At 48.0% G+C, this 22,984-nt stretch overlaps 1 pseudogene; it reads left to right on the top strand.

Annotated features, from left to right (window-relative positions):
* Positions 1-7,372: 7,372 nt before the first annotated feature.
* The window catches only part of LOC106843804 (cell adhesion molecule CEACAM21-like), a 96,977-nt pseudogene continuing 81,365 nt past the window's right edge, over positions 7,373-22,984 (top strand).

Genomic DNA, 22,984 nt, shown 5'->3' on the forward strand with positions numbered 1-22,984 from the left:
TTGTAAGGTCATGAAGACTAAAATCTCCTGAGCATTTTCTCCAGGAAGACTCCTTCTGGTATAGCTGTTTATCACATGCCAGCCCTGCTAGGATCATCTGCAGTGCCCGGTCCAACTGCTTGAAGGACTGGGTCCCAATTTTAGTCCAAAACATATATTGACTCTTGATCTATCTGTCCCAAAGAGTGATGGAGTCTGTGATCCATGCTTGTCTGAAGTCCCCGTGCGAGAGAATTGAGAATAATAAATTAATCGGATGCTTTTCTGCTATTTATTGAGGGAGGTTCCAAGGTGCAGGTAATAATTTTATTTCCTAAGTTTCCAGGTACCGTTAAATAATTGATTACATAATTGCTTGTGTATTTTGTTTTTGTTTTATAGATTAGGATAAAGGGACTGAATTTGCAAATGTCTGTCACGTTCAATGTGGCGACAATCTGTCCTACTGGTGGAATCTCTCCAATTAGACTCTAGGGAAATGTTTCTCCTGTTCTCAGTGTTGTGAGAATTACTTGGGGTGCTTTCTGAGAATGGAAATCCCCAAGCTTCATGTTCTTATGGCCAAGCCTGAGATAAATGGCACTGTGGTGAGAATATGCTCTTCTTCTGGTGGGAGGGGCTGGTAAAGGGCATCAAGGTGTCATTCTAACATTAGGCAAACAGGAAGATTAAGAAGAGTGATCCAGTCTATGATATGGACCATCGTTAATTGGATGTAAGAGAACTAACCATGCATCCTTCCATTTAAAATAAATATTTGTTAAATGACTCTCAAATTCCCTCATTTTGAGATTTCACATGTGTGCAGGGCCCATCACACACACGTGCACATGCACATACCCACACAGAGACACAGACCGCAGGGAACTTACAGGATCATGGAGTGCACCAGGCAGGCATCAGAAGCAGAACAGGTAGAGAGAATGAACCTCAGGATGTGCCGGCGGCAGTCAGCTCAGAGGTGGTCCTGAGGGTTGACATGGGACCGTGGGGAACGCAGGTGCCTAACAGGAGTAGGAGTTCTGCAGGGAGGAGGGAGGACATCAGGGAGCTGGATACGGATGCCCAGGAAGGAAGGCTCACTATTCCCAACAGAGAACACATCTCTCTGCAGCAGCTGTGCATACAGAGGGTCCCCAGGCCAGGCTTCTATTGCCTGAGGCCCAACATCCATCCTTCTATAGGGTGCAGAATTCGCAGTCTGTGCTCCAAAAGGGTGAGATCGAAGTTGATGGTGACATCACGTGGAAGCTGTAATTCTAAACACAAAAGCCTGCCCTATGTAATAAGATAGTACCCATGCATTCTCTATTAAGTTCCCAGGGCAGCACTGCCACATCTAAATTAGCAGGGAGTTCAGTCATTCTCTGGGTTCCCCCCTCACAGGTCCACTTGCTGACACACAGGGTTGCCCACAATTGTCCCTTCTTCTCTCATTTGTTCAGCTGCTGCCACCTCCTGGCCGATGATGGATAATCAGGATGATGGACCCTGAGAAGCTCATCCCACAGCTGACCAGGAAAGGAGGACTTGGCATCCAGAATGGTGGGAACAGGGGAGTATTGACAATTCTCAAGATCTGGGGGTATTGGGAAAGTTAGGCCGTCAAACAGAGCTACTCAAGTGTGATGGGGACAGAGAGTTGATGAAGGACTGGGTCAGGAAAGAGAACTGAGGGGTCTCAGCCAGAAGCACTGAACTGGGATGTTCTTGAATGTTGGCAGGGAAAAGGCTGGATTCTCCAGAGGAGACTGACTCAGCTTCAGCAGTTCAGTGGGCTGTGCACTCCTGTCTCCTCACCATCTACTACTCATCCCTCCAGGAGTTATAGCCTCTCCTCACATCCACATGCCCAAACTCATTGTGCCCCTTCACTGTCCAACTCTGCATGAAGGGACTCTGGTCTTCCTTTCCTGCCCTGCAGGGAGAGAGAGGGGAGGCTGAGCTCCCCACAGACAACCCAGCAGTGGTGTCCTGAGAGTTGGGGTCAGGCAGGACCTCAATCTCCCCAGGTCCTGGGTACTTACCTGGAGTTGATGGTGAAGCCCAGACACTTAGGCCTGGACAGAACTATGCCACAGTGAATGACCTCTCTCCCAATTCTTCCTAGTAGGAAGGCTCTGGAAATATCTGGGAGGACCAGTCTTCTCCTGTGGAAGGCCCAGTCTGAAATATTCTCCAGTAGCCCTGCCAAGGCTCATGTGCAGAAATCCCAAGTGACAGGACCTTCAGGGCCACAGGCTCATAGTCATTTTCCCCGGTGCCCACACCTTGGTACCAGCATCTGGGCCCTGAGCATCTGGCTTTCACTGCCCACTGTGCCTGGAACCATCACCCTCCCTGATGACTTGGGCCCGGGGGTTGCCTCCAGGTCACCCGTCCAGGCAGACATATACTCCAATGAGAGGTTCCTCTATGGGATCCATGATCTCTGTCCCAGGAGCTTCATACAGAGCAAATCTAAGGGGTATTTGAGCGCTGATGGTTGAGGGAGTAGAAATACTTCATTGGTCTCACGTGGTGGAAAAGTTCCACAGGAGCTCAAAGAGGAGTGTGAGTGCCCTCTAGTGGATTGTTTCTGCTGGAAGAAGACCAAAAAGGGGCCAGGAGAGCTGAGAGATTTGGGCTGACCTTGCACAAAGGGCACATTCAGGTTCCGAAGGAGGCATATTTAGGGGTGATTGACTTATGGCTGCCTGCAGTTCGCCAGCTTGAACACTGTAGTTTTTCAAAGAGTGTATCCAGAAGTCAAAATGACATCACTGGGTTATACTGCAAGCTCAGATGAGGGAAATACTATAGATACTGGCATGAAAAATAGATGATAACAAATCTATGTGGAATGTCATTAGACAGTCTACTCTGATGCTCTTGCCCTCTTAACAGGTGGCTTAGCTATGAATGTAAAGTCATGTCCATCATTACAAAAATATATTAAGAGGAAAATTTTATCATAGGAATTTCTCTTTATTTTCACAATTATATACCTGGGCATTATTTGTTAAGTATGAATCTACTCCCAATAAATGTAGACTCACCGGTGCCGGGGCCTCAATTCCAGTCCCATGAGCTAACAGCACCCTGTCCCCAACTTGGGTCCCTTCACTGAAGCACAGGAGCCTTTGATACTCCCTCATTTGGGGAGATCTTGTAAGTGTCTTCCGCATTCACCCATCCACTCTCACACTCTGGGCAGAATCTCTTTTTCCTCTTGGATTTGATACTTAAATTACTGACCACCATTTCTGTCCTTCATCCATCCCATGGTTATGACAAGTCCAAGAGATGCCTTCTACTCTTATCTTTAGGGGAAAGTTCTCAAAAACTGCTGCCATCATCCACCTTGAACAGACCTCCACTTGAGTGCCATCATCATCACCTAGAAGGATTTTGACACTTTTTTTGTTATTTAGATGGTTTTCAATACTCAGGGAGAAATGTGATGTTCTCTAGAGGGATTACCAGTAGAAATGGAGAAAGAGAAATTCCATCAGTGTTCACAGAAGATCTCTAGGAACACATGGATGCTTAAAATCCTAGTAGGGTCCACATAAAATCCACATTCCTCTGCTAAAACATGGGTCCTGATCGTCTTTCCCCATTTCCTTAAGACTAAACTACAAAAAGTGACATTAACAATGACATAGAAAATAAAACATGCCTCACAGTTACTGATAAAACTAAAAGAGTTATTTGTTTTTCCTTAAAAGAGCATCCACTGCATTATGTTAATTTTCACAGTGATGGAAGAGTGCCTTCTGTCAACTGGTTATCTACAATTTTGTGAAGGGATAGAAATGACTCCCCTTTTCCCTTGAAATCTCAAATACAAAATTAGAGGTGGCTCCTGGGGGCTCTCCCAGATCCCACTACCTACAATCAGCAGCAGGAGAAGATGACGCCAGAGTTCCCACGGTCCTCAGGACAGTGGAGGCACCCTGGGCTGTCCTTGCAACATGATGCCCCCACGTCCCTGGGGTGCTGATGGGCATGTGTGGGGCCCACAGCCAGAAAATTCCACACTATCTTTGTAGCTCCATCCCAACCATCACCTGAACCTTGTGCTCTTTGCCTCCAACTGCTTCTAGTCACATCAGAGAATTCTGGAAGCCGAATACCTACTGGAAAGCACTGAATCCACGCTCATCTCTCATGAGCAGTTCCTGGGTGCACATGGACCCTGCAACTACTGTCCAAAATGCCACCAAACAGACACTAGAGTTCCTGCAGCTGGCACACCCTGCGGCTTGGATGCACTTTCCCACAAGATACCTAGATCTCATCACCAGGCCCTTCTCTCCGATGCTGGGAGCATCACGTGGATGGAGGGTTTGGTTGGCTTGGCATCTAAGAGTGTCCAAACCCCTGTGCCAGGGAGGTATTGCTGATGCCTCAGGCACTGCCAGCATGAGAGACAGAGGTTTGACAAGGAACATGCAGTGAGAGCAGGAGACAGAGCCAGGGTGTGGGCCACCACAATTAATTTCAGATGAGAGAGAAGGACATCAGTTTCCTTCCTTGTGCCCAGGGGACTCTGAACAGAAGTGTCCACTCCAGCCACAATGACTGCGAAGAAGAGACCTGAGCCAGGCCAGATATACAGCGATTGCTTCCTGAATGCAGTAACAGATACTTAATAAACACTGTTAAATGGATGACATAAACCATACACAGGAAGCCTGCCACCCCCTTGTGACACTTGCAGGTCGGAGCAGGTTTCATGGAGACACAGGGGCACTGGCATCAGCGTGGGAGGAGACCAGCAAGTGCCTAGGGCTGTCTCAGAGATGGGACTGTGCCTCTTATAGAGTCAGGAGGGAGGACAGGGACCTCCTAATGAAGGGGGATAATTCCATTCATGCCAGAAAATCACACCCCCTCCCCATCTCTACCTTGTGAGTAACTTCTTCTCTCCCCAGAGGGCCTAGGGCAGGAGGCTGTGTCCTTCTTCTCTGAGACCTGACACAACTCTAGATACTCTACATATGTAAAGTTACCACTAGGTTGGACCTCTACCCTCATCAAGAAGGAATTCATGGGGTGATTTCCGGTCCCCAAGTTCCCAGGCATGTGGGGACATCTGGCTCTGGTGACCCGCAGACATCTCACCAGCCCATGGCATCCAGGGGAACTGGAGAATGTGGAGGTGTATTCGCTTCCATCTCAGAGGGGCTGAGGGTCCCACGGGGCCCTCCCCTCCCCTGATAGAGGAACCCACAGGATCCCCAGACTGAGTCTTCATGTGGAGCTGTTCCAGTTCCTGGGCCCTGTGAGGATATCTATGACAGATGACAGACAGGGACACAGATGACTCAGATGCAGTGGCCTAGTGCTGTGATGGGAGAAACACAGGCCATTCTGAGGATGATCCCTCCAGGTGTTGAGACATCCTAGGGTGCCTGGAGACCTCAAGAGACCAATCACTAGGCCTTTTCTTTGAACCTTGGAGGCAGAGAGTTCCTCCTGAGGCAGGACATCCACCAGGCAGCACAGGACACTGGATGAGGAGTCCACTGCACGATGTCTGTCCTCTCCCTGGGCTCACTGTGCACTGGGATGGTGTTGGGCAGCCTGGGGACCCACAGAGAACAGGACCCTGGCTGACAGGCCTCTCCCCGTGGAGGTCAGAGCCCACCTCTGTCCAGGGCTCAGGGCCAGCTCCAACCCTGTGAAGCCTGGTCAGTATCCCTGGTGCAGCCCCTGTCATTGGATGCAAGTCTCCTCGTGTCCTCTGGGGGGTGACATTTGGACACACAGACCACTTGCAGGAAATTAACTCATGAATGTGGTTTTCTCTAAAGAGGTGGAGGAGGAGGCTGATTTCTCTCCCGCTGTCCAAGAGATCCTTCTGGGCACCTCCTAAATGCCTGCTCTGTTCCACTTGCCCTTTCTAAGGGCCTCAGAGTACCCTGCCCTGTCAGGGGTCCCTGTGTTGTTCCCTACTCCCTGCCTGGCACCATCCATGGGGAAGGTAGGGTGACCACAAGAAAGCCATCCAGGCCGAGGACTGAAGCCCCCAGGATGGTCAGGGAGCACAGGGACAGGCTCGGAGCCACAGCTCAGGACACACTCATGGAGAGGGAGGGTCTCCCTGAAACCTTCCCCTGAGGACAAGGACCACAGTCACCTGACCACACAGCATCATGATCCTCTCACCGAGGCAACACAGGAAACCTCCCCCCTCACACCGAGAAACTGCAGCTCCTTCTGAGACACCCGTACTGTGTCTCTGTCCCTGGAAGCAGAGGCCTGTCTGGTAACACTGGAGATGGAGGGCAGGTCCACTCATCAGTCACCACTCAACTTGCCCCTTTCTTACTGCTAGAGCCACCTCAGTGACCTTCCTGCTGGGAGCAAATCCAACCTTCCCAGAGCATTTGAGGACACTGGGAAGACTCTGGTGTCCTGCTGAATTTTTGTGTCACAAAAGGAGTTAATCCCCCAGGTTTGGGGGCTCCTGGGTCTGTGTAGGGTGCTGACAGACCTCAAGGCCAGGACACAGTAGAGACCAATGCTGGAGTGAGCAAGTCATCCTCTCAGGGCACAGGGTTCTCCATCAGCTTTGCTACTGAAAGTGTGCTCCACAGGCCAGTGTGATCAGCATCACCTGAAAGTGTGTTAGCTGCAGACTCTTGGGGCCACTCCACACCTGCTGGGTCAGAATCTGCATTTTAGCAGGATCTGCAGAACCTCACTAAACACAGGAGGAGGAGAGACGCTGTCCCATCCCTCATATCACGGGGTCTCAGCTTGCCAGGCATCCATGCTACCAGGGAAGCCACTACAGTAGCCTTTCTAAGGTGTGGCCTGGATATTCACAATCTTTATCAAGTTTCACAGGTGATTCTTATGCAGGGAGGGGGTGACATCCCTGTGAGAAGGGTTCCTGATGTAGCCCCCAGGCTCCTGCTCTGAAGGGAAAAGCTAGGTAGGGAAGAACGAGGGGAAGGGTGACTGTGCACTGGGGCCCAGACCTGTGAGGACTGACCAGGACGAGACTTACTAGATTGTGCTTGTCCAAAAAAAGTGCAAGTGCAGTGTATGTGTGTGTGTGTCCATGTGTATAGGGATGAGAATCACGGCTGAAGATCCCAAAGATTCAGCAGTTCCCAGGGAACAGAAATATACACAGAAGGGAAATAGAAAGAAGGGGATGAGGGGGGAAGGAATGAGGGGACAGAGAGGGAGAGTCCTTGGCAGAGACCCTGCCCCTGGCCCACGTGACTAGGTGAGGACTCCTACCCAGGGAGGAGGCTCAGCACAGAGTGGGGAAGAACAGCAGAGTTGACCTGTGGGGGCAGAAGTGCTTGTGAGCATTTCTGGAGCCAAAGTTCTTCCCACAGAGGGAGGGACAGAGCAGGCAGCAGACACCATGGAGCCCCTTTCAGCCCCTGTCTGGAGAGGGTACATCCCCTGGTGGGGGCTCCTGCTGGCAAGTGAGAGGGATGAATCCCAGAGGGTGGGTGGGAGATGGGTGAGCAGACACTGGCTATGGCTTTCTGGGGAGGACAGGGCTCTGAGAGGGGATGGAATGCTTCTGTTTGTACCTGAGGGCAGAGGACATGGGAGCAGAGCAGGATGAGGGGCAAGGAAACAGGAAATTCACAGTGAAGTAGAATTGGTGAGGGGCAGGAAAACCTCAATTACTGTTCATTTCCCAAGTTATTCATCACTGAGTATTGAAACTGATGATAATAATTTATGTGAGGTGACAACAAAAACTACCTTAACTAGGAGCACTAAACATCGTCCTTGCCTACCACCATCATATATTGACAAATAAACACTAGGACGTGGAGGGCCCTGGAAAAACTCATTCCTTCATCCACAGTATGTGCAAGCTGTTTCAGGCACTGGGCTACAAGAGAAGACAGTCCCTGCCCTCAGGTACTCACATTCCATGGGTAGGAGGACAGATAAGCAAAGAGATCTAGAATATGATGTCAGTGACTGACAAGTGCCATAAAGGGAATAGAGCAGAGAAAGGTCAGAAAGTGAAGGCCAAGGGTCTTTGGAGCAGGTAGTAGGGAAAGTCGTCCCCAAGGATGCCCCTGAGTGTGAGCAGGGCACTGAGGGCAGTGAGGGAGTGAGCTGGGCAGACATCTAAGGAAGAGTATTAGGAACAGAAGAAATAAGTTCAGAGAGGCTGAAGTAATGGTGGTCATGCTGCTGACCTTGACCAGTTGGAGACACAGACACACACACTCCCAGTCTAAGAGATGAAATCTTCTCAGGACCCAGGGCTTTATATTTCCATCTGAATAGAAAGTCTGTCAAAGCCAATGTTCAATAACCAATCTACAGATTAGAGGGATATTTACTGGGCTAATGTGAGGATGAACCCGAAGGTGTTTGCTTCCCCAGGGAAGAAAGCATTCCAGGGAAGCGTGGTTTACAGTCTGGTTACATACCATTTCAGAACAAACAACATACATCAAGTATGACAGCACCATTGTTTTTCAAAGTCCCAAGGAGATATTTAGCATGTACACAGCAGATCAACTTCAACTTGGTTCTCTTGGAAGAAAGATTATCATCAAGAAGTGCTGGTATTAGCGTCATAAAAGGGAGATACTAATCCCTATCTTTAAAGAGTGCATTCTTTGCTTCAGAAAATGTTTGAAGTGATGTGCACTGTGTGGGAAGAGGGCCATAAGTCAGGCTGCTCTGGGAAAAACAAGGTTTACACTGAATCAGATTTAAACCAGAATGGCATCCCCATATACCTCAATATGTGAAAAGTTCTTATCATTCTTCTTATTTTCAACAAGGTCCAAATATTGATTGATCTCCGTCTCTTCCCTCTTAGTCACACTCTTAAACTTCTGGAAGCCACCCACCGCTGCTCAACACACTATTGAATCAGTACCCCCCAACGCTGTTGTAGGGAAGGATGCTATTCTCTTTGTCACCAATCTGCCTGAGAATCTTTTAGGCTATGTCTGGTACACAGGGGACAGAGTAGAGCCCAAACTCCAAATTCTATCGTATGTAATAGACTCATCAGAAATAACCCCATGGCCTAGATACAATGGTCAAGAGAAAATATACCCTGATGGGTCCCTGCTGTTCCAGAATGCCACCCAGGAGGACACAGGATACTACATCCTACAAGTCTTAAAGAGAACTTTGCCATATGAAGTAGGAACTGGACAGCTCCATGTATACCCTGAGTGATTTGTCTCTGACCTCCGTGTGTTGGGTCTGGAGAATTCTACTTTACATAGGGTTGACAGGCCTAGACTGTGCCTACATCCACCTCTGCATTATGTCCCCTGTTGTGATTTGAGCACTTAATGCAGGATACACACAGTGGAGACAAACTTTAAAACGTTGGAATTCCTTGCCTGGAACCAAGACCCTGCAGATATTCCCTGCAGAGAGCAGGACCAGAGGATGAGAGTAACCCAGCAGGAGGTGATCCATCTCAACCCAGCCCCTTTGGAAAATCCCTGGGCACATGGTCTTGAGAAAGACTCTGCAGGGCTCAGTAATAGCCTGGAGGAGGGCCCCCCTGGGATCTTCACAGAGAATCTCAGCTCAGGAAGCCCCTGCTCAGACCCCTGTCCCAGGGCTTCTGAATCCAGTGACCATCGAGAGCCTGTGCTAGTGTTGGTTTTGGCCTCCTGGGAAGAGCTGACGGGGAGCAATAATTTCCTGACTTCCTGAGTCCCAAGGCTCCTGAGTTGGTCACCTGCCAATGCCCAGCCCCAAGAACCACATCTGGGCAGGGGTGGTTCCTGGACCTTCACCTGATACTCAGCGTGGCGAGCACAGATGAACAAGGTCCCCAGGCCATTAACTGACTGCCCTAGGAGACTTAGCGGACTCTGGAGGAAAGTTACTGTCCCCAGGGGAGGAACATAGGAGAGAAGAAGCTGCTGGTGGCTCTTCATCCACCAGGATCAGGCACAGAGGCATTCTCTCTCAGAATCAAACAGTAACAGATGCCCTTTATTTGGCAGCTCCTCTCTGGCAAGATTTAAGTCAGGCACTATAAGTATTTTAAGGTTAATTCACTGACAAGCTGGTAGTCAAATATTTATCCTACTTCATTGAGGAGAAACTGAGGCAAAGGAAGATAAAGTCATTGAATTGTGGTAACACAGCCCAAGGGCGGCAGACAAGAGGACTGTCTGTAGCCACAACCCCGTCATCTCCTCCACCCAGGGGCCTTAACAGGTGTCTGTGGACTCCAAGACAAGCTGCCAGTTCAGATCCTTTCTTATTAGGTGTCCCCAGGTGAGAGTGAGAGATCCGGGTCTGGAGAGTGAGAGCAAGCTGAGAATTCATCCGTATTTACCCTAGAACTGAACTACCTCCATCAACAATCAGAGTGAGTGCAGGGAATGTCCAGGCTGCCCCCTGAGCTGCCCAAACCACACCTCCCTGCATGGGAATTGATATCACTTATTTGTTTCCTGATGTGTTGGTGTCACTCCCACTGGAGGATAAAGGAAAGGCTTTGCCATCTCACTCCCTACTCTACCTGTGCAGCCAGCACAGAGCCCATATGCAATAAACTCTCAATTGCTTTAGATGGAGGAAGGAATGAACGGTGAATGAATGAATGAATGGTCAAAAATCTCTGCGGAGACCTGAACTTAGATGCCCATTCCTTGGACTTCTGTCTGCACAAGACAGATTCTCTTGCCCTCCAGGGGCTGAGGCCTATGTCTCAGGTCTTTTCCTGTTTTTTAGAGAAATATTACTTCCCACAATTGATCTGAGACCCTGGGGTATTAATCACAATTTTCCCTTCTGGAATGATTTTAACTTCTCGTCCAATTTCTATCTCATAACCACCAAACACAGATTGTCCATGAGGACCCAGATTTGCAGCAATTTCAGGCTTCCTCCTTTCATCTGTCACCCCTTCTGCATTTGAACATGTCTATACCTGCCCTCAACAGAGATGGAAGAGACATTGAAGACCAAGAGTAGAGATCAGTTTCTGATGCCAAACCTGAACAACTCCTGCCTGTACCCTCACTCCCTTTCTGGATCATTCTTTAAAGTTTATCATTTATTTGGTCACTGGCTCATGTCAGTTACAGAAACCTGGGAGGATCTGATGCAGATCTTTGCCCTGAGCCCTGAGCACTCACCTGACTGCCACACTTGCTCCTGGTCCTCATGGGTTATTTATGCTCAAATTCCAGATCCATCATTACCCATCTCTAGGAGAACCTTGAAAATGTTCCCTCAGACAAAAAGCACCTCGCTGGGTTATGGAGGTTTGTGCAGTGGGAAGGAATCATCGGAGGTTTGCGAGGCAGTCAGCTAGTCAGTGAAGAACAAGGAGAGGCATGGAGGGAGGGTTCGGGGGGATGGGGTCTCTGATTCTCCTCCTCTGTCTTTCAAAACCAAACCATGCTAATGTATTGACACTTGAGAAAGTCTGTGCTTTCTCCCAGGCATAGAGCAGGTGGTCTTCAATTATCTGAGTGCTCTGATCCTCATGCATTTGTCCTGAGACACACAGCACTGCTTTATTCCTTTAAAGATTTGGGTTGACTGAGAATTGAGAAAGGCCAAGTCTAATTGCGGATGCCTGGAAAGGATCAAAGTATCACACAGGGCAACATTCTCTCTGTTACCTGCACAGTAGATTACCCACATCTGTTATCACAAGCAACAACTCCACCCCATGGAGCACAAGGACCCTGTAGTGTTAACGTGAACCTGAGACTCAGAACACCACCCACAGGTGGTCAATCAACAGTCAGAGCCTGGAACTAGTAGGTATATACTGTGTAAAATGTTTTGAATAATTGCCATACATTTTCCATAGTGGCTGTGCCATTTTCCTTTCCTGCCAACAATGAGCAAGTGTTCCAATTTCTCCGTATCTCCCCAGTACTTGTTGTTGTCTGTTGTTTTGATAGTAGCCATTCTAATAGATATGAGGGGGTATTTGATTATAGTTTAGATTTGCATTTCCCTAATAATTAGTGACATTGAGCATTTTTTCATGTGTTTATTGCTTGTTTGTTTATCTTTCGAGAAGTGTCTATTCAAATGCTTTGCCCATTTTTCAATCAGGTTATTTGGTTTTGTTGTTTTTGATTTTAGGAGTGTTTTGTATAATCTGGATATTGACCCCCTCATTGACATGTATTTGTGCATTATTTCCTCTCATTCCATAGGTCATCTTTCACTCTGTTGATTGTGTCCTCTAATAAACTGAACTATTTATTTTGACAAAGTCCAATTTATCTAGTTTTTCCTTTTGTTGCCTGTGTTCTTAGTGTCATATGAAAAAAAAATCACTGGCAAATAAAATGTCATGAAACTTTCCCCATATATTTTCTTCTAAGAGTTTTATAGTTTTAGGTCTTACTGCAGGGTCTGATCCATTTTGAGTTAATTATCGTATACAGTGCAAGGCAATGGTCCGGCTTCATACTTCTGCATGTGGATGTCCAGTTTTCCAAAACTGTTTCTTGAAAAGACTGTCAGTGAGGGGCAGTAGTTGTCATGATAGTCTGGACACCTATCCTCCTCTAATCCAGGATGTACCACTCCCATTTATGATGCATCTGCTGTCCCCATCTGACCTTATGGTGGTGGGTGTGATCGAACACAGGTCGTGATGAGGGGTTCTGGCTCCCTGGTCACATTACATACCATGTTCAGATGTTCCATCTCTCCTGAGGCCTAGTAACATGTCAGGAGCTGTTTTTCTAATGTTGTAGAAACTATGACCTTGCTCAGAACTCTAGGAGTCTGCATGGAATTCTCCACAAAGCACCTTTCACCCTTCTAACATGGGTTGGAAGGAGGTACATGTTCAGGAACTTGTCCTTTCCTCTGGAGGGTGTGGCCAGCATGTGCCAGACTATTGGAGCCCTAAAACCTTCAAAGTTGTAGCAGATCAATGAATGGTCACAGATGTGGATGGCCCTACAGGCCATGGAAGTTTCAACTTGGCTTAAATTGTTGATTACCAGAGCAGACCATGTCATTGATGTCATTGTCAACACTGACTTCATTGTCTTCTATCATCAATATCAGCAGGCATATACTTCTACTCTTTGGAGCACAGGTTTCTTACTAAGGCATTCAGAACACTTGCTATTTCTTGTTCATCATTAGCTGGAAATCTTCTAGTCCTCACCATTCAGTATGACATTAGCTGTAAGTCTGTAGGGTTTTTATGACTTGAGTTTGGCGTAGAATGGACTTGGAGGATGAACTCATCCACTTTCTCTGCTAGGCAGGGCTGGCTTCCTGGGATCACAATGCGTACAATCACTTAGAAGGGCCTGGGGTAGGTTTAATGCTCTGCTTTCACTATCTTGATGTTCTTAATTATTTTGAATAAGAAGCCCTGATTTTCACTTGACACAGAGTCATGTGGTTTATGTAGCTGGTTCTGCCCCTGGGAGTGAGCATGGGTGCATGGAATGCCTTTAGGAAAACAAGGTTTGACCCTAATAGGAGGTGCACTTTCAAAGTTGGCCATGAGAGGGCAGCAGGATGAACTAGCTGGTTGTGAAAAGAGATGAGGAGGAATTTGGCTTTTTCTACTTTTTTTGTGTCATTATATGTCTCTAACTGTCCCCCACTCCCACCCCTTTAGCTCACAGAAGGAAGGTTCTCCAGGCCTGATGGACTTCAGAGATTCAAATTCTGGACTCCACATACAATGAGGGAAAAAAAAGAAATCACAGTTAGTGTTTGGAATAGCATTAAATAGCATTAAATAATAGTAAAGTCCACACTGAATGTTGGTCTTAGGGAAACAATGAAGAGATCAGGATGGGAAGGGGGTGTGTTATGGTGATGGGAAAGAAAGGAGCTGAGTCCTCATCTTCCTAGAGGGAAGACTTTAGTTCAGGCCTGGAAGTGAAAATCAGTAGGAAACCTCAGAGCATGTTATTCAGAGGTGACTTTGGTTCTGTCCAGAGGAGCTGCTGCTGTTTGGAGATCTGCCATCTCCTCAGTGTGGCCCAGACAGGAGAAGCCAAACCTTCCCGTGATCACTCTGAACAGAACATGCGGAGACACTGGGTTTATCATGACCAAGTCCAGTGTTGTCACAAATGCAAGAAAGAGAACATCCAACAGGTGGCAGCCAGGACTGGTTATGCTCACAGTGTAAATATCAGGAATAGAATAATAATTTCATTGTTCCAGCTTCAGTGAGTTGCATGACAACAAATTAGAATATTCTTGGGGTTGAAGGCCATCCAATTCAAAAAGATATGTCCCATGTGGGCAAGTCTTACCCACCTGATTAAGATTCTTCCAAGCCCAAACATCCTAGGTCTTTGTTCATGTGACCTATGATGAGGACTGACTTGTTCTCTCTGTTTGATTTTTTGACATCAGGGGAATGGCATGAAAAAATCATAATCTCAGTTCATGACCCAGTATGACCACCACTCCATAGATGGCCTGCCTTCCTTTTTTAGAGAACTATTATTTATTTAAATTTATTTTTATTTTTTACTTATATATTAGGAATCAGACTCAAGTTGCACCTTCCAGAAAGATCTCCAAAAGCAGGACTAGACATTCAGCTTGCTAAAGAAGCTCTCCTTACTTCCTGGATGACAAAACTGTGAAATCAAGATGCTGTGCCCATCTTGGGCCACAGAACCTTTGCAGTCTCTCAGGAGAGCAAAACTTGGGACCCACTGGCTCCATGGCCCTGAGTGCTGGGATAGGCTCCACAAGCATCTTACAAGAGCTACTTCGTTTTTCCACATCTCACGTGTGAGAATCTTTTGTCAGAGATTCCAGGAATTTCTCAGGCTTTCATCTATTTTTGAAGGAGATTGGAAGAGAAGTAGTTGAGTCAATCTGGGGTGTCAATCCTGGATGTCATGGGTCACCTCCAATGTTACATTTCCACAGCCAAGACTTTTATTCCTCCACCTCCCAATCTGATCCTCCAGGAGTCCTTGTCCTCTCAGTCAAGGTCAACTCCATCCTGGCAAAATGGATGTGGGAAACCACACAACAGAAGCCTGTTACCCTCCTGTGACAACTGGGGTCAGAGAACATTCAATGTAGACAAAAGGCCACTGGCATCAGCATCAGAGGAGGCCAGCAAGTACCCATGGCTGTCGCAGGGGTGGGACTTTAACCCTCGTAAAGTCAGGAGGGAGGACGGGGCCTTCTAACAGTGAGGGGTTGGATCCCCATTTGTCCCAGAAAATCACACCTTCTCTCCATGTCTACCTTGTGAGTGACTTCTCTCCCCAGAGGGCCTGGGCTGATAGCCTGTGTCCTTCCTTTTCTCACAGAGACCTGACCTGACACAAACTGTGGATTCTCCACCCGAGGTAAAGTTACCACCAGGAAAGTCAGAGCCCAACCCTGATCACAAAAGAAGTTAGGGATGACTCCCTGCCCCCAGGGTCCCTGGTATGGAGGGACACATGTTTATGGTCCCCTGAAGACATATCACCAGCCCAAGGTGTCCATAGGACAAAGAGAATTTCCCATCCAGGATAGGACAGGAAATGCAGGACACATGTGCTTCCATCTCATTGTGGCTTACTGTCCCACAGGGGCCTCCCCTGCTGTAATAGAGGAATCCATAGAATCCCCGGGCTGAGTCTCCACATGGAGATGCTCCAGGTCCCAGGCCCTGAGGGGAGAACTGGAGAAGACTACAGACAGGGACAAAATGACTCAGATGCAATGCCCCAGTGCTGTGATAGGGGAAACACAAGCCATTCTGAATACTGGCCCTCCAGGCACTGAGACATCCCAGGCGGACTTGAGACCTCAAGAGACCACTCACTGCACCTTTCCTTTGAAGGTTGGGGGCAGAGAGCACCTCTTGTGTCAGCATATTTACCAGGCAGCACAGGACACTTGATCAGGAGTCCACTGGACAATGCCTGTCTTCTCCCCGGGCTCACCCTGCACTGGGATGGAGTTGGGTAGCATGGAATGCACAGTGAAAGGACCCTGGCTGACAGGCCCCTCAGCCTGCAGGTCAGAGCCCACCTCTGTCCAGGGCTCAGGACCAGCTCATACCCTTGAAGCCTGGTCAGTATCCCTGGTGCAGGCCCTGTTATTGGCTGCAGGTCTCCTCATGTCCTCTGTGGGGTGAAATTTGGACACACAGACCACTTGCAGGAAATTAACTCATGAATGTGGCTTTCTCTAAGGAGGTGGAGAAGGAGGAAGATTTCTATCCCACTGTCCAACAGATCCTTCTGGGACCTCCTAGGTGCCTGCTCTGTTCCACTTGCCCCTTCTAAGGGCCTCAGAACACCCTGTCTTGTCAGAGGTCCCTGTGCAGCTTCTCATTCCCTGCCTGGCACCACCCATGAGAAAGGCAGGGTGACCACAAAAAAGTCAGCCAGGCAGAGGACAGAGGCCCCCAGGATGGTGAGGGAGCACAGGGACAGGCTCAGAGCTACAGCTCAGCCAACAGACATGAAGAGGGAGGGTCTCCCTGAAACCTTCCCCTGAGGACCAGGGAGCCCACAGTCACCTGACCACCCACCACCACAATCATCTCACCCAGGAAACACTAAAAACCTCCCCCTTCACACTCAGGAACTACAGCTCCTTCTGAGACATCTGTACTGGGTCTCTGTGCCTGGAAGCAGAGGCCAGGCTTGTGGTGACATTGGAGATGGAAGGCAGGTCCCCTCACCAGTCATCACTCAGTTTGCCCCTTTCTCAGCCCCTGTCATCTCTGGGACCTTCCTGTTGGGAGTAAATCCAACCTTCCCAGAGCATCTGAGGACACTGGCAAGACCCTGGCACCCAGCTGAATTTCTGTGTCACAAATAGAAATAATCTCCCAGGTTTGGGGACTCCTGGGTCTCTGTGTGGTGCTAACAGACCCCAAGGCCAGGACACAGCAGACACCAATGCTGGAGTTGGCAAGTCATCCTCTCAGGGGACAGGGTTCTCCATCAGCTTTGCTATGGAAAGTGTTCCGCAGGCCAGTGTGCCCAGCATCACCTGAGAGCGTATTAGGTGCAGACTCTCGGTTCCATCCCACTCCTGCCAGGTCAAAATCTACATTTTAGCAGGATCTGCAGAGCCTCCCTGTGCACAGGAGAGGGAGAGATGCTGTCCCATCCCTCACATAATGGGGTCTCAGCCTGCCAGGCATCCATGCTACCAGGGAAGCTGCTAAAGTGGCCTTTCTAAGGTGTCCTCTGGACATTCACAATCTTTATCAAGTTCCACAGGTGATTCTGATGCACAGTGGGGGTGACAGCCTTGTGAAGAAGAGTTCCTGATGTAGCCCCCGGGCTCCTGCTCTGAAGGGAAAAGCCAGACGGGGATGAATGAGGGAAAGGGTGAGTGTGAGCTGGGACCCAGAGCTGTGGGGACTGCCCAGGACAAGACTGCCTAGGTTTGTGCTTGTGCAAAAAAGGGCATGTGTGTGTGTGTATCCATCTGTGTGTATAGGGATGAGAATACCTGCTGAAGAAGGCAGAGCATTCAGCTGTCTCCAGGGAACAGAAATCTACATGGAAGGGAAAGAGAAAGAAGGGGATGAGGGTGGCAGGAATGAGGGACAGAGAGGCAGGGTCTTTGGCAGAGAATCCCCCCACCCCAGTGCATGTGATTTGGTGAGTACTCCTGCCCACGGAAGAAGCTCAGCACAGAGGGAGGAAGGACAGCAGAGAAGGACAGTAGTGCTTGTGAGCATTTCTGGAGCCAAAGCTCTTCTCATGTAGAGTGGGACAGAGTAGGATACAGACATATGGAAGCCCCCTCACCCCTTGTCTGCAGAGGGCATGTCCCCTGTCAGGGACTCCTGCTGACAAGAGAGAGGGATGATTCCCTGACGGGAGGTGGGAGGTGGGAAAATAGAGACTGGCTGTGGTCTCCTGGGGAGGACACAGCTGTGAAAGGGGACAGAGCACTTCTGTTTGGAACTGAGGGGATGGACAAGGGGGCAGAGTAAGATGAGGGATGAGGGCTCGGGAGCAGGAAATTCTCAGTGAACTGGAATTGGTGAGGGGCAGGAAAGCCTCAGTTACTGCTCATTTCCCAAGTTAGTCATCACTGAGTATTGAATTTTGAAAACTGATGATGATGATAACTTATGTGAGGTGACATCACATAAACACCTTAACCAGGAGCACGAAACATTGTCCTTACCCACCACCATCAAATATTGGCAAATAAACACTAGGACGTTGAGGGCCCTGTGGATACTCGTTCATTCATCCACAGGTTTTTCCAGCCTGCTCCAGACTCTGAGGGTACAGGATTAGACAAATCTCTGATGTCAGTAACTCACATTCCAAGTGTAGGGGGGCAGATAAGCAAACAGATCTAGAATGTGACGTGAGGGACTGACAAGTGTCATGTGGGCAACAGAGAAGGGAAAGGTCAGAAAGTGAGGGCTGAGGGCTTTTAGAGTAGGAGGTCAGGGAAAGTATCTCCCAAAGATGCCCCTGAGTGTGAGCAGGGTGCTGAGGGCAGGGAGGGAGTGAGCCAGGCAGACACCTGGGAAGCGTATCGGGAAAAGAGGAAATAACAAGTTCAGAGGGGCTGAAGGAATAGTTTTCATGTTGCAGGTCTAAGAGATGAAGACACCTGTTCAGGACCCAAGGCCTCATCTTTCCATCCAAATACATAGGTTGTCAAAGCAAATAGTCAATAACCAATCTACAGATTAGAGAAATACTTAAAAAGCTTACGTGAGGACTGACCCGAAGGTGTTTGCTTCCACTGGGAAGAAAGCACTCCAGGGAAGCATGGTTTCCAGCATGGTTATATACCATTTCAGAACAAAGGACATATATCAACTGCCACAGGAGTACAATATTTTTCAAAGTCACAAGGACATGTTTCGCATGCACACAGCAGGTGAACTTGTCCTTGTTTCTCTTGGAGGAAAGCTTATCGTCAAAGAATTACTGGGATTGGAATCAGAAAAGGGAGACACTCATCCCTATCTTTAGAGAGTGCATTCTTTCCTTTGGAAAATGTTTGAAGCAGACGTGCAACGCAAGGGCAGAGGGCCGTGACTCAGGCTGCTCTGGGAAAAATACATTTTACTTTGAACCAGGTTTAAACCAGAATGGCCTCCCCATACAGCTCAATAAGGGAAATCTTAGCATCCTTATTATTTTCAATAAGATCCAAATATTGATTGATCTCTCTCTCTTCCCTCCTAGTCACGCTCGTAACCTTCTGGAAGCCACCCACCCACCACTGCCCATCTTAATATTGAATTGGTGCCACCCAACACTGTTGTAGGGAAGGATGCTATTCTCCTCGTCACCGATCTGCCTGAGAATCTTGTAGGCTATGTCTGGTACAAAGGGGACAGGGTACAGCCCAAACTTGAAATTCTATCATATGTAATAGACACATCAGAAATATTCTAGGGCCTGGATACAATGGTCGAGAGAAAACACAACCTGATGGATCCCTGCTGTTTCAGAACACCACCCAGGAGGACACAGGATACCACACCCTACAAGGCTTAAAGAGAACTTTGTTATATGAAGTAGGAACAAGACAGCTCCACATACATCATGAGTCATTCCTCTCTGACCGCTGGGTATCAGTTGGGGTGAATTCTACTTCACACAAACAGGACTGACGGGCCTGCACTGTGCCTACATCCCCCTCTGCATCCCATCCCCTGTTGGGATTTGAGCATTTAGTGCAGGATACACACAGTGGAGACAAACCTCACAAGACTGGAATTCCTATCCTGGAACCGAGCCCCTGTAGTTATTCCCTGCAGAGAGTAGGACCTGGTGATGAGAGTAACTCAGTAGAAGGTGGTCAATGTCAGTGCAGCCCTTCAGGACAATCCCCGGGAACATGGCCCTGGGAAAGACCCTGCGGGGTTTGGTCAGGGCCTGAGATGAGGAGCCTCCTGGGTGCTCACAGAGAATCTCAACTCAGAAAGTCCCTGCCCAGACCACTGGCCCAGGGCTCCTGACCCCAGTGACCCTGGAAAGCCTGTGCCAGTGTTGGGTTTAGGCCTTCTGGAAAGGGCTGACAGGGGGCAATGATTGCCTGGCTTCCTGAGTCCCAATTCTCCTGAGCTGGTCACCTGCCAAGGCTCAGCCCCATGAGCCACATCTGGGCAGGGGTGGAGTCTGGTCATTCACCTGAGACTCAGCATAGAGAGTACAGATGGACAAGGTCCCCAGGCCTTTAACTGACTTCCCTGGGAAACTTCGAGAATACAGTGGAAGGTCAGTATCTCCAGGGGAGGAACAGAGGAGAGAAAATGCTGCTGGCAGCTTCTCATCCACCAGGCATCAGGCCCAGGGGCATTCTCTCTCTGAATCAAACAATAGCAGATGTCATTTATTTGAGCAGCTCCTCTCTGGGAAGATTTAAGTCAGGTACTAGGAATATTTTAAGGTTAATTCACTGGCAACCTGGAAGGCAAATGTTTATCCAATTCACTGAGGAGAAACTGAGGCAAAGGGAGATAAAGTCACTGAACCAGGATAACACAGAACATGAGCGACAGACACGAGGACTGTCTTCAGCCACAGCCCCATCCTCTCCTCAACCGGGAGCCTTCTTAGGTATCTGTGGACCCCACGACCACCTGCCAGTTCAGGTCCTCTCTTCTTAGGTGTCTCCAGTTCAGAGGGAAAGATTCTGATCTTGGGAGTGGAAGCAAGTGGAGAATTTTTCCCCGTTTACTCTAGAACTAAATTCCCTGCATCCGTAACCACAGTCAGTGCAGGGAATGTCCAGGCCACCCCGTTAAGTGTCTGATCCAACCTCCCTGCACTGGACTTGAAATCACTAGTTTCCTTATGTGTTGGTGTCACTCGCAGTGGCATATAAAGGAAAGACTTTGCCATCTCAGTCCCCACTGTATACCTGAAGTCAGCAGCTGGCCTATGTGTAACAAACTTTAATGGCTTTTGATGGAGGGAGGAAGGAATGGTGAGTGAATGAACGAATGGTCCAAAATCTCTTCAGAAACTGGAAGCTGGATGCAGAAACCTTGGACTTGTGGCCACACAGGACAGGTTCTCTTACCTTCCAGGCCCTGAGGCCCATGTCTCCGGTCTTTTACTGCTCCCTAGAGAAATACTCCTTCCCACAATTGGTCTGAGACACTGGAGTATGCATCATAATGTTCCCATATGGAAGAATTTTAACTTTTCTTCAAGTTTCTCTCTCCTAACCAACAAACATAGATGGTCCATGAGAGCTAGATTTGTAGCAAGTTCAGACTCCCCGCTTTCCATCATTCAATGCTTCCTCATTTGTACACGTCCACAGCTGCCCTCAGCAGAGAGAGGAGAGACCTTAAAGACCAAAGATAAAGATCAGGTTCTGCTGCCAAAGCCAGGCAGCTCCTGCCTGTCACCTCACTCCCTTTCTGGATCATTCCTTGGACTCTCTCTATCATTTACTGGACCACTGGCTCATGCAGTTGCAGTTACCTGGGAAGATCTGATCCACATCTTTGCCCTGAGCCCTGAGTACCCACCCGACTGCCACACTTGCTCCTGGTCCTCACGTGTTATTTACACTCGAACGCCAGATCCTTCATTACCCATCTCTAGGAGAACCTTGAAAACGGGCCCTCAGAGAAAAAACACGTCACTGGGTGATGGAGGTGTGTGCAGTGGGAAGGAATCAGCCCTGACTGGCCAGGCAGTCAGCTGGTCAGTGAAGAACCAGGAGAGTCATGGAGGGAGGGCTTGGGGGGATGGTGGTCTCTGATCCTCTTCCTCTTTCTTTGCAATCTCAAACCCTGCTAACATATTGACACTTGAGAAATCCGTGCTTTCTCCCAGATGTAGAGTAGGTGGCCTTAGGTTCTCTGAGTGCCCTGATCCTCATGCATTTGTCTTGAGATCTACAAACCTGCCTTGTTCTTTTAAGGACTTGTGTTGGCTGAGAATTGAGAAATGCCAACTCTAAATGAAGATGTCTGAGAGGAATCAGGGTACCACACAGGGCAAAGTTCTCTCTGTCACCTGCACAGTAGATAATCTACTTATCTACTTATCACAAAGCAAGAACTCCAGCCCAGTGGAGCACAAGGACCCTGTGGTGTTCATGTGAACCTGGGACTCAGAACACCACCTTTACGTGATCAATCAACAGTCAGAGCCTGGAAGTAATAGGGGTTATGGGATTCTGTGTAAAATCTTTTGGAATCATTACTATATCATTTTGCACAGTGGCTGTGCAATTTTCCCTTCCTGCCAACAATGAACGAGGGTTCCAATTTCTCCATATCTTCCCCAGCACTTGTTTTCTGTTTTGTCTATAGTAGCCATTCTAATATATATGAGGGGGTATCTGATTAAAGTTTTGAATTTCATTTCTCTAATGATTACTGATGTTGAGCTGTTTTCCCTATATTTAGTGGTCATTTGTTTATCTTCTTTGGAGAAATGTCTATTCAAATGCTTTGCCCATTTTTCAATCAGGCTATGTGGTTTTGTTGTTTTTGAGTTTAGGAGTTTTTTCTATACTCTGGATATTGACACCTTATTGATATGTAATTTACATATCATGTTCTCCCATTGCACAGGTCCCCTTTCACTCTGTCGATTGTAACCTCTTGAACTATTTATTTTGACAAGTTCCAATTTATTTATTTTTAATTTTTTTCCCTGTGTTCTTAGTGTCATAGTCAAGAAATCATTGCCAATTCCAAAGTTATGAAGCTTTGCCCATATTTTCCTATAAGAGTTTCATAGCTTTGGGTCTTACTTTAGGATCTTATCCATTTTGAGTTAATTTTTGTAGATGGTGCAAGGTGATGGTTCAATTTCATTCTTTCACATGTGGATATCTTGTTTTCCAAAATCATCTGATCACATTATTGAGGTTTTATTCCCGGATCACTATTGTATCCCATAGCATAAATGCCTCTCTTTATACCACAAAACAGTGCCACACTATTTTGATTCTTTAACTCTGTGCTAAGTTTTGAAATCAGGAAGTGTGAGTCCCACAATTTTGCTCTCCTTTTTAAAGACTGTTTTATGATTCAGGGTCTACTGAATTTGAGGTTGGATTTTTCTATTTCTGC

Source organism: Equus asinus, chromosome 26 (assembly GCF_041296235.1).
Source record: "Equus asinus isolate D_3611 breed Donkey chromosome 26, EquAss-T2T_v2, whole genome shotgun sequence".
Lineage (NCBI taxonomy): Eukaryota > Metazoa > Chordata > Mammalia > Perissodactyla > Equidae > Equus > Equus asinus.